Here is a 15,703-nt window from a genome sequence, read left to right on the forward strand (position 1 = left end):
ACGTACCAAGCCGTATGTTTTGCCGCGCAGTCAACAGCCGGGCAAAGATCTTTGTGTCGCTGTTGAGTAACGCCAAGGGATAGTAATCACATGTCCGTGAGGTACCCCGAGGCTTGTGGATGGGAATGAGGAAACGATCGAGGGAATCGTCTGGAATCGGCACGAAAGATGACGTAAGGTCCTGACAAATTTCCGTCCACATTGGTTCCAGAAGGGGACGAAATATCCGATAAAACTCCAGTGGGAAGCAGTCAGAGCAAGGCGACCTGTTCGTAGAACCCGGCTGTACAGCATCATGGACTTCGTTCTCTGTGACGTTTGCAAGCAGAGCCATCGTCGCATCCAGAGGAACCGAGCCAAAGGAGAGGCTAGAGACCGCCGTAATGTTCGCAGGATGGTGACGATGTCCAGAGTGCAACATGGAGGGCACACCCTATATCTCGTTGGGTATCAAAACGCCGCCCATCATTACTTGTAAGAACTTTAATCTCTGCTGTGACGTGATACTGTACATAGATGGACGCTCCTGCACTAACCTGTCGTGTGTGCGCACCCTGACCGTAGCTCCTTTAAGGTGGGAGCGAAAGAGGGATGTGAACTGTTCCTTGGCATGATCCATCATCGCGTGGGGCTCTGGCGAATATGACACCATAGTGCAATCCTAGAGAATAGTGAAATAAAATTCCAGAGTTCGTAACCGCCACGCCGCAACCTCCCTTCCGTAACCACTGAAGGCCTTACGGAGGGCAGGCTTTCACAGAGCACCCAGCAAGACAGGGCAGGCCGACAGGCATCACGGCGTCGACGACAAGTTGTCTACGTGGTCTCGATGAGTTGCCGGCAGTCGGGTGAAGCAGCTGGTCCCGGCGGAATTTCGAGTCCTCCCTCGGGCATGGGTGTGTGTGTTTGTCCTTAGGATAATTTAGGTTAAGTAGTGTGTAAGCTTAGGGACTGATGACATTAGCAGTTAAGTCCCATAAGATTTCATACACATTTGAGCATTTTTTGAGTTGGGTGAAGTAACGTGGATCGTGTTCAGTTTCCGTGATTCACGGCATCGCCACACCCTTTGAAGGCAGAGATTGATGGCGCAGATATATGCATCAAGGTTAGAGAACGCAACTTCAGCAACCAGAACCCCAATGACAACATCGCTCGAAATATAAACACGATCGAGGCGGCTGGAAGAATGGCTAGTGAAATGCGTAAACCACGGACGATCACCATGAACATGCTCCTAAGAATCCACAAGGCTGAGGTGCTGGAGAATTATCACTAGCGCCGCGCATGGAGAGTGACGTGGTAGTTGGTCTTTGGGTGCCCGGGTGCAACTGAAATCGCCTTCCACAATCAATGTATTCTGCTGACACAGGAAAAGAGGCGTGACTGTCTCAGAGAAGAAGATGGAATGTTCACGGCGTCGACCCGAACCAGATGACGCATTGACATTGACGATCCTGACGCCCCTAAACGTGAGAGCCATACCTCTTTCATCAGGGAGATAGGCAACTTCATCAGCGAGGACACCGTCTCGTAAGAGGAGCGCCACCTCACTACCACTAGGGGAAGCGTGAGAGAAAAATGGCTCTGAGCACTGTGGGGCTTAACATCTGAGGTCGTCAGTCCCTTAGAACTTAGAACTATTTAAACCTAACTAACCTAAGGACATTACACACATCCGCGTCCGAGGCAGGATTCGAACCTGCGATCGTAGCAGCAGCGCGGTTCCAGACTGAAGCGCCTAGAACCGCTCGGCCACAGTGGCCGGCGAAGCGTGGGAAACATGCACTGTAAAACCATGAGGAGCACTGAAAGGTGCAAGGTGCAGCTTCTGAAGGAGAGTGGTGTCAACGTCTACAGCATACAGCATGTCATGGAGTATGCGGCAAATGGTATTGACATTGACCGTGGCTATGCTATAAGTTTGGAAAGCTGCCAGCGCCAGGAGGAGAGCGATTCAAACAGGAAGGATACACAGGGAACTCCCTGTTAGGCAGGCTCCCACGGAAGGGGACAGTGATACGGAGGAAGCCGATGCTACCAATGGCAGTCCATCGCTCTGTTCGTCTCCAGAATGCCCATCCTCAGCATCGACGTGGTCCGTCCGGGAGACAGACATCTCACTGGGACTATTCAGTGGAACACTATCAGAGGTGCGCCCAAAGGTTGGTGTCAGTCACAAAAAGGGAGAGAACTGTATCAAAACGTCTCTGAGCACTATGGGACTTAACATCTGAGGTTGTCAGTCCCCTAGACTTAGAACTACTTAAACCTAACTTACCTAAGGACATCACACACATCCATGCCCGAGGCAGGATTCGAACCTACGACCGTAGCGGTCGCGCGGTTCCAGACTGAAGCGCCTAGAACCGCTCGGCCACACTGGCCGGCAGAACTGTATCAGACGCAGGCGGGGGAAGGTCGGTGTCCAGAGGTGGTTGCTGACTGGAGATGGAGGCGGGAAAGGACGCCACGTCGTCAGGTGTCAGGGTGTCAGTGGACAGTGCAGCATCAGTAGCAGGGTCGTCATCCTGTACGCACATACGATGGAGACAGTCATCAGAAGGGCTACGGCGTTGTATCTTCCGTTTCCTCGGCGACCGTTGCTTCCTAACATGCTGTTCCGTGTAGGATGGCGGGCGGCTATCGTCTGACAAGTGGCCAAATGACAGACAAGGGGAGGTCGGTACACCTCCAAAATCAACAACCATTGGGTCGAGACAGCATGTGCCTGCTGACGGTCATCGTTCATTGGCATTGCCTCCGGCAAGGGTATAGGAAAGACACGCAAAACGTCCATCGCTTCGTCGAGAGGAGTCGACGCCGGCACGACTGAATCAGAGAGGACGAAGCGGGAAGCACCGCCGCATACGCGTTAAGGCAGAGGTAACACAGTGTGCGCCACAGGAAGATCGACGTCTCCGATCGGAGCCTGAACCAGGCTACGTCGGAGATACTCAGAACTGAAATGGCCTTCCCGGCCACAGCCTGTACAGACGCGCGGCTGACCATCGTACATGACGACACGCTTGCAGCCGGCAATAACCAAGTAGAAAGGCAAGTGTTTTCGTGGTTCAATTTTTATTTGACGGACACCACTGAGGACACGGTAAGTTTCGAACGTCTTCCGCGTTTCGGCAATGTGACTGACGACGGTGCCGTAAGGTTTAAAGGCGGCCACCTTAGTGTCTGACGGTACCTCAGACGAGAGTTCGAAAAGCCGCAACGTTCGGAGGCCAAAACTAGAGTGATCAATCACGACAGTCCGTCAGAGGATCGGAACTTGAGATCGTTGGCGTGACACCGCACAACGTCGGCGCACAGCTCGTCATTCGCCAGCTTCATGCACACAGTAGTACTGAGGATCGAAAAATGAAATCCGAGAATATCTTGTGGCGAAGACGCACTTCATCCTGTATAAAACCTTCTACTTCGTACGCCTTCGGTCGTTCGCGATCCAAAGGAAAAGTTAATTTAATTGTGGCTTGGCGGTAAGAAAACGCCATGATGGTCGGTGAAGTCTGAGACAAGCGGAAGCAAGCAAACGTGCGCTCGCTTGCCAGCAGCACAACAGACGAGACGCAAACATGTCGTGTACGCCTCACCACTGCCGAAGCAGACTGTCCCTAGACCATACGTGCTCTGCATATTTGAACTAAAAACTAGTGATAATCGATATTTTAGCTCTATGTTCATAATATTTTTAAGATCTAGAAGAACGGGCTCCAGCTCGATCTTGTGTTGATGTCCCAAAGTGTGACCGTGACCTACAACTGCGTGCGATCGTTAACCGAGAAGGTAAAGTGTTGTGCACCATGCCGCCCGAAAAAAGAAATGTCGTTTCATGGGTAGCTGACAGTCGTGGAACATTTACATTTGACGGAAATGTTTTATATTGTCGAGTTTACGAAAAATAAGTTTTGTGAAAAAAAAGTTAAAATAGACCAGCATGTCAAGACAAGTCATCTTATCGCAGGAATGCAAAAGAAAGGCCCACGAAAACAACTTTTGACAGTGACAAGTAGCGGGGATTTGGTCTAAAAAAAAAAAAAAAACCTTTTAGCATGCAACAACGTGAAGCATTTATTGCAAGTAATACTTCTCTTCACAAACTTACAGACCCTATCCTCAACGATTCCTGCAAAAATAATGCTTAAATCAAAATATTCCAGATGAATCAATATTACGCAAATATTACATGCCGACAGTTTACGTACATGTTATGGAACAAATTCTCAATGAACTCGAGGACAAATATTATTTGACGAAAATTCCGAGACTTGTGACCGTAACATTGCGAATTTCATTGTTGGTGCATTAAAACAACAGCCATCTTCTTCCTACTTAGTGACCTGCAAGGAACTTGACAAGACAAATCATTCTATGATCGTCAGATTTGTGAATGAGGGTATCAGAAAAATGTTTCCAAATCCTCTGCAGATGAAAAGGTGTGAGGGAACATTAGCGTCACTCTCCAGATAAAACGACTCGCAGTCTTATATGTGACAATTTACGGCAGCAGTTCAATTCATTCGGGAGTCGAGTGTGTTATGTCATGCTTTCTTGTATTCATTAACTTTCTATAAAATAAAATGTGTTGTGTACTCCGTACCAGTGGGTCATCATTCACTATCTCTAAGTACGTGTTTGTGTTTCTCTCAGTCGGTGCTCCCTAGATGATGAAAGCAGGAAAAGCTCTCCAAGTGTTTTATCACAATTTAATTCATGTGACGTGCTTTGCTCACAGAGTACATCGCATTGCTGAAGAAGTACGATCCACAAGGGAAATGTAAATGAACTGATCTGGTCCACAAAGAAATTGTTTCTTAAGAAACATGGTCGCATCAAGACCTACAAAGAAAGACTACCAAATGTGCCTTTACCTCCGGAACCAGTGGTAACTCGTTGAGGTACGTGGGTCGGAGCTGTGTCGTTTTACAATGAACATTTCGAGGCCATCAGAGACAGCAAACGACTTCGATAGTGTAGAGGCTTCGGCAGTCTGCCAGTGCAAGGAATCATTTAATGATTCAAGTACCAAAAAAACATTGCTGTGATTTTTCCCATATACCTGGAAGTATTAAAAAGCTTGATACTGAAGGTCTGACGCTGAATTAATCTATTCAGTTAGTGAATAAAATTAGTCTACTGAACTCCTCATTGCCGGAGAGATTCTCAAGGAAACTTAAAGAAGAGTTTGAAAACTTTTTGAACAATAACCTAGGCTTTGAACCCTTGTCCAGAACTGATAATTTTATTAATGGGATGGGTGAAATTTTGCCAGAAACAATAAATGCCAACCTAGTATCGAAATTCAGATATTGCTGTTACCTGAGTGAATGCAGAACTGTCCTTTTCTGCTTATAAAAATTTCTCATAAGTTCGGAGATACATCCTTACTGTACTGAAGATTTGGAACAGTACCTGATCGTTTATGTTTACAATAGTACCGAAATGTAAAATAATTTGTAAACGATACTTAGTACGATAATATTAAGTAAACGTTGGTGTAGTTCAAAAAAATTACTAATTGTATGTTGTTTCTGAAATAAAATATTACTAATTACTAATTGTATGTTGTTTCTGAAATAAAATATTACTGAGTTGTAGAAACAATTTAAAATCCAAGATCGTTTAAATACTGTTTAATACTGGATAACCGGTTTAAACACACTAAAGGTGCCATCAACGGATCTGAATGTAGATTAACATTTATAAACCATTTGGATATAACGATATAAGAGGCAGACCAGATGATATAAAATCATTGTCACAAAAATTAAGAAACAACTGCTCTCCTGGTCATTCTTTTCCATAAGATACGTAAAACCGAAGTCACAAGATAAAATTATTTGGTACATGACCACTGCTCGCTAGTCGAGCAGCGATCTTGGCTTTTGAATTATTTCTACAACAGAGTGATCGCCCCACGACTCACTATGTGTTCACTGCAAAATACTACTGAATTCTTGTGCCTGCACCTCTGCGTGCGATATATCTCGAAGTTGGACATGTACAGTCATGCTCAAAAGTATCCGAACGACCTGAATTGCATTTCGCCTGATTCGCATGCAACCCACATAACGCAGCTGTCTAGCGGGTCCTCTAATCGCTCCTTGGTACAGTCGTTTGACTATTGGAAATGGTTCCAACAAGTCACCACTAGAAAACACTGCTCCTGATCGCAATAACTCAAGATGTAAAGTAATAACACGATACTACAAATATCAGGGAACACCTCACCACAGATAAAATTGTCATTAAGGCTTGTAAGCTCACATTTATTACAATAAATGACAATACCTTAAATGTTACCACTCTCATTATTATGTCAGATAGGTAATGCACGTAGTAAGTTCGTCGTATTCATGATTTACTCTTCAAAGTAACATACCGTACTTATTATTTAACACAAAATCACATTAAAGATTTAAGTCATTCACGAGCAACTAATTGAGAATATGTATGAACTTCAAATGACACGACGAACCGTCTCGTTCTGCATATGGATTCAAACCCAGGTCATGCGGACTAAGCAAAGATCTCGTGACTGACGGAAACTAACAGTCATTCCTGATTAGGCATACAGAGAGTGATATACCTCGATTTTAGACAGTATCAGTTAGCAAATATCAACTTTAAATTACATAACGCAAACATTTTTAACGGGCGCGAATTTCTACCCAGCACCTATTGTCCCTGTTAACGAACTACGAGAGATGTTAAATATTGCTTCTTAACAAGTAATTTATTTGAAATGCCTTGAGGTAAAGCTTTGTCTTGGACAGGGATTCGAACCCAGAACCTAATAAGATAGATATCGAAGCACAATCAACTGTGACATATCGCATTTTCTCGGCAGTAGCTAGATGTTTTAACTGAAATGACGAGACGAAACATTAATTTTTTCCTTCCCCGGACTCCAACCCAGCACCTATCGCTTTTTTATTCTAGAGAAAACGATCGTTAAATATGGGTTTGTTGCACCAGCAGCGACATGTGAGCATGTTTGAACTAGAAATAATATGACGAAGAGTTCAGTGCTGACTGCGAATAGAGCTCCACACATATCGTTCTTGACTACACACAAAGAGACGTCAGCTACCGAATTTTTCTCCACCAGGAGCTTGGAATAACATCTTGAACTTACAGTGATCTCGCAAATAGTTCTGTGTCTCACTGGGAGTCAAAAACGTCAAATATCATTAGTGCTGACAACGAATGAAAATACATTAAAAATTGAAATTATTATCCACCAGCAGATAGGTGTTCTCATGCTAGATCTTGATAATACATAATGAAATCTTTAGTGCCGGGCCAGGATTCGAACCCATTCACGCGCAATATATGGAGATGTTGAGGAATCTGCAGTTTTGAACAAACAACAAATTGTAGCCGAGCTGTATTGTCACGAAGGGAACAAATTCCGCGTTAAGGGCGGTCTGAGTTGCATTCCCAGTTCAGAACCAATTTTATCGACATACAGAAGCTCAGATAAAAGATGGAATTAGTGTCCTCTGATCCTACATAGCGTTTGTTTCGTCACCAGAAATAAATAACTAGTATAAGAAAGGTTACTGGTGATAGAGTTTCTACATGTCGCCACTCCAGACTTTATTGTGGCTCAACCTAACGTCTACTTGGTAGAGAAGGAATATCATTTTTAATGTGAATTTCAGACCACAATGCCATTATATCTTCTTCACTTGGTATAGCCAGAAGAGATTGGAATGTGTCTCTCCGTGTCTAAAATCACTGACCGAAGTTGGAACCGAACCCAGACCATAGACATATGAACTTATCATCAGCCCTACAGACCACCAAATCCTCTTTTCAGTGGCTCATTTTTCTATCATAACACCGTTGTGCCACACTGGGTGAGAATTCTGACACACAGGCTCCCTGTATCAATTTGCAGCATGTTCAGTTAATTCATTTACTTGGTTGACTGAATCACCACGAACTAGCTGCCTCGGTTACCCAGTGCATACATTCAACTTTATTTTGTAATCACCAAAATAAAATCACGTAACTGCCACCAACACAGAACTGCCAACAGCTCCACTTGAGCTACTCTATTGCGCTATCTGTTTGTTGAAAACGTCGTGCAGTGCAAAAGAAAAGGTATAACTGTTTGTCTCTCATAAGTATTGAGCTGGCCATATGCAATACCCCATAGCGCTGTGGAATGCAGAAGGTCTGGAGGAATTGTTATTGACCTCTAGAGCGGTTATAGCTATGTGTCAGCTAGTAGCGTAATGGTAAGTATCGCGCACGGCAGATAAGATGTCGCGAGTTCGAGGACATTCACCGCTAAATTTTTTAAAACGCAATTCTACTCTCTGCTAAAGTTATCAATCTAATGGAACTTGTAACATAATTCCCTTCACTTCTCAACCCAAAATAGTCGTATGTGGAAAAAGGGCTAACTTCTGCGAAATTTTGTTCATTTCAGGTTTAACAGACAGCCAGACAGTAGATGCATCTCGAAACTTTTGTATATGCGACTAACTCGCATAGCACTGCGTTTTAGCTACAACAATAGCAAAGATTTGTTTAGAAAAAATCTGATCCTAAAAAGGAGTCTGCTTAACCTCTACCACAAAGCATGCAGATCATAAGTTCAGCATTCCAAATGTCCCGATTTTTCGCGTGCCTGGTGCTCTTCTTCGCAATCGACATGCACAGGTCCAACATTTAGATATGTCGCACGCAATAACTACTAGCTTTCTTATTATTTGATCTTGCATGTTTCGACACTTCTTACGCAAATTTTAAGTAATTTAGTGAATATTTGCATGCACATTTTGAACTTTTTATGTTGCATATAATCCGGCTCTGATATTAACATTGATCTTGTTTCATTGTAGTTTCAGCTCCCTGCCGCGGGGACTGCGTAATGTGCGAGCGTTATGTGATGTAGACGATGTGGTATATGATGGTTTAGATCTGTCGAGGCATTGTGCACAGATAGCTGAATGGTTAAGGCGACCGCTTGCGATCAGGATGAAATCAGGATACATGTCTGAACGAGCAGGCATTGTTAGTCAAATACGTTAATGTACAAATAAACCGCCAAAAGTCTCGTAATATTTGATTAATTACTAGTTTGGCCAACTAGATGCAAACATCTTCTGATATGGATTGCCCTAGTGGAGCCATGTTAAAGCCTCACTTGGTATCAATGTTAATAGAAAGCTCTGCGACTTGGATCTACAGATGAATTACGTTCTGTTACAGGATACTTTGTACTCTGTATGTCAGTATCTACATAAGTAGAATTAATGACAAATAAACGGACTTCCCGCGTGATAATTCATTTTTAGATTCCCAAATACACAAGTCCCATGAACACTTACCTTTTTAATGTCATTGTTTTTATTCGGAGGTGCAGATTCTCTGTGTTGTTTGATCTGAGGTTAAACAGCATCCCCAATAATGACGAAAAGCCTTTATTAATATTTGTCGATTTTTCTTACTTGCAGTGCATTATTCTCACCATTCTATCACAGAAAACTCTGAGGTAAGTAGCGGCAACTGAATCAGGGAGTCATTGAAGAGCCAAGGCAGCATAAAATATTTCTTGTTTAAGGCAACCTATTTCAACAGATTTTACTATTATCTTTTCGTAGCATCAGTCTGCATACATACATCACAGACGTTTGAGACCTGAAAAGATCTCTGGAAGCATCTAGTTCCATTCGATTAAGGCACATGTGCTTGGGTTTGAGGCAGGATCCCTCGTTTCGTTCGTTACTGACGTGCTATTTCAATACGGTTGGAGACCCTCCGCAATACTGTTCGAGTGTAGGTAGAGACCAAGTGGGTTGAGGTCTAAGTGGGAATTTGGATTGAGAAGGGAGGCGGGCTAGGGTAGTCCTTGCAGTTGTGCAAGGACTTGGTACAAATTTTTATTTGTCTCTCCAGTCTACATGTATACATTTTTTATGAGATTTAGATGGGGTGATTTATCTGGCCAGTCAAAGTGTGACAAGGTGTCTGACAGTCCGTCGACGCAGCGCAGCCCTGCCCTGCAAGTAGTCCTGTCAACATGGCTGTCGTGTCGAAAGACGAGAATATCCACAACATATCGAGGATGCTGAAATAAATATCCTGGTTCTTGTTATCGGCAACTTGAATGACTGGGACAAAATTACAATATGCAAAACGCCCCCAAATAAGCAGAGAAGGAGCTCCGGCCTGAACTACACCCGGCACAAACTGTGGTCTTAGTGCCTCATTGGATCGCCGGTGCACTCGACGCCTTGCATTACAACTAGTCGGAGTACACGATACGCTTCCAGTCAGCAGCTATCCAAATTCTTCGTTGTTGGGAAAACTGAAGGTGTGCAGTTTTATGTGCCGCTGTGAGCAGTGCCCTTTTGTTAGGTAGGCCTGCCCGACTCCAAATGTCTAATGCACGCGTTTCCCTTCATAATACTCACCCGGAAACTGATTGAGATGGACGTGCATTCGCTGATAGCAGCTACTCCTTTCGGGTTGGGAACCATGTGTCATTGACAAGGCGCGATGCTAGTCTCTGGTCCCAGTCAGTGAGGATCTTTCTACAACGACTGTTCTTACCCGGTTTTTCGTGGGTGCGAGAGGTACACCATTCCTTGTAGACACGTTGGGCGCTCTGTGTTGCTACAACCGTAAATTTGGCAACTTCATTCACGAAGTGGTTAGGTGCACGCTGAAACACGAAAACTACTTTCAGCCATTCGTCACGTTTTCACATCAACATCATTATTCGTTGGCTCCATACAACCGATTGGCACAGACGTATCACTTGTCTGGCATGATTTATGTCTGCAGTGCAGGCTCACATGACCTTCTGGTGCCAGTTGTACATCGTGTGCAACCAGTGTCCTCTTTTAAGATAATAACTACACTACTGGCCATTAAAATTGCTACACCACGAAGATGACGTGCTACAGACGCGTAATTTAACCAACAGGAAGAAGATACTGTGATATGCAAATGATTAGCTTTTCAGAGCATTCACACAAGGTTGGCGCCGGTGGCGACATCTACAACGTGCTGACATGAGGAAAGTTTCCAACCGATTTCTCATACACAGACAGCAGTTGACCGGCGTTGCCTGGTGAAACGTTGTTGTGAAGCCTTGTGTAAGGAGGAGAAATGCGTACGATCACGTTTCCGACTTTGATAAAGGTCGGATTGTAGCATATCGCGATTGCGGTTTATCGTATCGCGACATTGCTGCTCGCGTTGGTCGAGATCAAATGACTGTTAGCATGATGGAATCAGTGGGTTCAGGAGGGTAATACGGAACGCCGTGCTGGATCCCAACGGCCTCGTATCTCTAGCAGTCGAGATGATAGACAACACATGGGGACGTTTGCAAGGCGACAACCATCTGCACGAACAGTTCGACGACGTTTGCACCAGCATGGACTACCAGCTCGGAGACCATGGCTGCGGTTACCCTTGACGCTGCGTCACAGACAGGAGCACCTGCGATGGTGTACTCAACGACGAACCTGGTTGCAGGAATGGCAAAAAGGCCTTTTTTCGGTTGAATAGAGGTTCTGTTTACAGCATCATGATGGTCGCATCCGTGTTTAGCGACATCGCGGTGAACGCACATTGGAAGCGTGTATTCGTCATCACCAAACTGGCGTATCACCCGGCGTGATGGTGTGGGGTGCCATTGGTTACACGTCTCGGTCACCTCTTGTTCGCATTCACTGCACTTTGAACAGTGGGACGTTACATATCAGATGTATTACGACCCGTGGCTCTACCCTTCATTCGATCCCTGCGAAACCCTACATTTCAGCAGGATAATGCACGACCGCATGTTGCAGGTCCTGTACGGGCCTTTCTGGATACAAAAAATGTTCGACTGCTGCCCTGGCCAGCACATTCTCCAGATCTCTCACCAATCGAAAACGCCTGGTCAATGGTGGCCGAGCAACGGGCAAGTCGCAATACGCCAGTCACTACTCTTGATGAACTGTGGTATCGTGTTGAAGCTGCATGGGCAGCTGTACCTTTGACTCAATGCCCAGGCGTATCAAGGCCGTTATTACGGCCAGAAGTGATCGTTCTGGGTACTGATTTCTCAGGATCAGTGCACCCAAATTGCGTGAAAATGTAATCACATGTCAGTTCTAGTACAATATATTTGTCCAATGAATACCCGTTTATCATCTGCATTTCTTCTTGGTGTCGCAATTTTAATGACCAGTAGTGTATATTTTGTTTGGTGAATGTGACTACACTACGCCTTCCAATCGTCATATTTTTTACTACACGAAACAGTTACTCAAATACGTGAATCAACAACAAGCGGGTTCAAAGTTTATCCCGCATAATCGTTCTGGCAGTAGCGGTAGCTTAATATCCGCGCGATTTATCGGCTTACGGTATCTGCAGCCGAGGGCCCCTCTTTTGCATTGCCGTCGCGTCCCAGATGGACAGCCGATCGGCTGCTGTGGGCAGGCGTCTTGTTTTCTGCGGCGTGCACTGTATGGCAAGCAGGCGCTGCCGGTTTCTTGGAAATCATTTCCTGCCTTGCGCGTCTGATCTGGCTAGAGCAGCGCTCGACGATGAATCCTATCAGCGTAATGGATAAGCCTACCACCGATACCTTGTTTCCAACAAAAGGGAGGCTTTACTTTAAGACAGTATATAAAATTGGTTCGCACGTCTGGAAGGCGACGTAGTAAAATAATATTTACATCCAATGGAGGTTCGTGAGTATACAATACGAACCCTCACAAATTTTTAGATTCAGGAAAACATGAGAGCATCTGCTGTATGACAGTTATGCTTATCAACATATTTTGAAACGTCCCCTTAGAAAAATTTATGAATTACTGTGCTGGAAAACGGCTTACGTTATTTGATTTTCAAACAGCTGAGCAGAACTGAACGTACTCAGACATTTCTCACTTTACTTATTCTGATCATCACTAAACTGACACATTATATTTTCAGCGCAACGCAATCTGACTTTCAATAATCCCTACAAAAGAATGGCCCTGACGAACAATAACCTATACCTTTCATGAATCACTTACCTCACAAAAATCTTCGTTACTCGAACTACTGCAATACAGCGAGCGCCAATACTGCCAGCTAAATAAAAGATTCTAACTACTGAAGGCACTAACTACTGATAGGCATAGTTAGCAAATGAAAGATTTTGTTAGAGAACAAACAATGTATTTACCTTAATAGTGTTCAAAAGTCGTAATATGTATATCAGTTCATGATATCCAGTATTACAAATTTACTATCTCTGATGGACACACGTCCAGATCATCCGCTCTCAAAGCTCCGCCATCTCTCTCCCCACATCCACCACTGCTGGCGCCTCACCTCCAACTGCGCAACGCTACGCGCTGTTCACATCCAGCTGCCGCTGCCCAACACTACAATGGCAGACAACAATGCAAACCAGCCATAGACTGCACACAGCACAGCCAGTGATTTTCATACAGAGCTCTACGTGGCATTACCAATAAAAAAAATCTAAACAGCCTACTTACAATTTATATAACTACAGCCATTGCCAAGAATAATAAGAATTTGCATAACTTGTCTGAAAAAAGAAATAGTTTTTTGTGGAATTTTGTTGTTTTGTATATACTCATGTACAGTATAGGGCAGCAACGAAATAATGTTAAAGTTTTCGCTTTTGTCCGTAAATGTGAGCTTTCGAGCTTTTTCATTTTTTCGGACAAACGTACAAGATCCCTAATACTTGTATTAGTTAACGAACTGACATCCGCACTGAAAACCAGACATTTTTACGTTGCACCTACACAACAACGCACGCTTATTATACCCTTCTTTGTTAAATGTTCGCCTGTAGTCAGGGTTATTTGATTTCGTCACACGTTCAGTCAACGAATCGGATCTGGGAGACCTTATTTCCTCTGCGGCGTTTTCCGCAAATTTTCTTTCCTGTTAGCTCTTAACACAGAGCCAACAGGTTTCATGTTGACACTTTACACGAAAGCCTATTCCTGCACAGTAAACTATCACCTACAAACACAAACTGCCGTTTGTGGAAATGATTGAATTCAAGTTTTACTGTCTACCAACATGGTCGCTCGACCAGAATACAAATGAGGCACTGCAAAGGGCCAGAAGCACACCGTCGTGGATTCAAGTGAATATCAGACCAACCAGTGAGAGAGCTTTTCGTGCATGTGGGTCTACAGCACAGATAAACCTTATGGATCATAAGATCAACAGATATCATAAGTATGAGTAAGTGCTACTGTCTCACAGTCGACGATGATGTGCTTTATGGTTCTCAGCGTCTCAAATGGATCGCTGCATGATAAAATCCAAAACTTAATATACTATACCTAATCCAGAATCCCACAAAAATTTAGCGCCGTATATTTCAAATTACAGCATTTGCATTACGTTTAACAGCTTTCAAAAGAAAATAACCAATAACTCCGAAATATGTCAAAAGTAAGGGTCTTGTGCTCTTACACAACAGCCGCCATTGTTTACAGGAGAGATTAAAGTGCGAGTACCGTCTAACTTGAATAGTTGAGCTCAATCTTTGTTGCAAGGCACACCACACAGTAACTGAATGTAGATACCTTATAGGCATGGGGAGCACATGTATAGGAGGCTGGCATGTAAATAGCTAAGATCCACAAAGAAGACAGACAGATGTGTAATGTGTTCAACCAACAATGGCCGCGAAGTTGATGCCTCCATGTAAACGTCCAAGAGTTGTCATGTGAGTGAGTTCATTGTGCCCGACCACTGTTTGTCCAGTACATTCAGGTATAAGTCCACCGCACGGCACTGAACATTGGTGAGTCCAAGTTCCCTGACCTTCCAGGGTGTCGTATTTGATCTTAAAAACGTTACCAGCCATCCAACGCGTCCTGCAGGCTACGACCAATCGCTGGCGACATTGGAAGGACCGATGTGCTATGTACACGAGCTTGGAAACTACTTGGACATTAGGATATTCCACATGGTGCAATGCATCAATATATACAAAAACGGACGTAGACACAAGGAAGTTGACTGGATGCGATGTTGCCGAATGGTTGCTGGGTGACATGGAGGATACGCTGGAAGTTGACCACTGCAGTGCGGCGGGTGCTGGACGTAACGATGATGACAAGATAGTGTAAGCTCTGAAAACAGGGTAGAGACACCAATTCTTCTCTTGTGAGTCCACAGCCAATTGGCATTACCATAGATCTGACCATGCTCAAAGCTCTGCATGCCACATCCCTGCAAGTGGAGATCACATCAAGTATGTGCATGGTCTCTTTCCGACCTCTAGGCTACACTGCATGCACGACAGCTCGCAGCACTTTTCCCTCTTCTGAAGAAAAGAAGAACCACTGAATCAAAAATTCTCATTGGATCCTGAGTCTAGATCTTGTCAATGGTCCTCTGTATGGCGGCGTTGGCGGACCCTCGCATTTTGGCCGTATTGTTACATCATTTTTACATCGAAAGTAGCTCCGCCCAACAAAGTGACCCTATCGTCCAGTTAGTCTTCAGTTTTCTTGAACCACCTATCGTCGATCTTCACTGTAGTAGGACTTCAAACAGAGGGTATGGATGATGTCTCTGTGCTTTTGTCGTCTTGATGAGGGGTCATAATTCTCAACTTAAATTGTAAGGAACACATAGAAAATGTTGTGGGGAAGGCTAACCGAAGACTGTGTTTTATTGGCAG

The sequence above is a fragment of the Schistocerca cancellata genome, chromosome 6 (genome assembly GCF_023864275.1).
Source record: "Schistocerca cancellata isolate TAMUIC-IGC-003103 chromosome 6, iqSchCanc2.1, whole genome shotgun sequence".
In the NCBI taxonomy this organism is placed as follows: domain Eukaryota; kingdom Metazoa; phylum Arthropoda; class Insecta; order Orthoptera; family Acrididae; genus Schistocerca; species Schistocerca cancellata.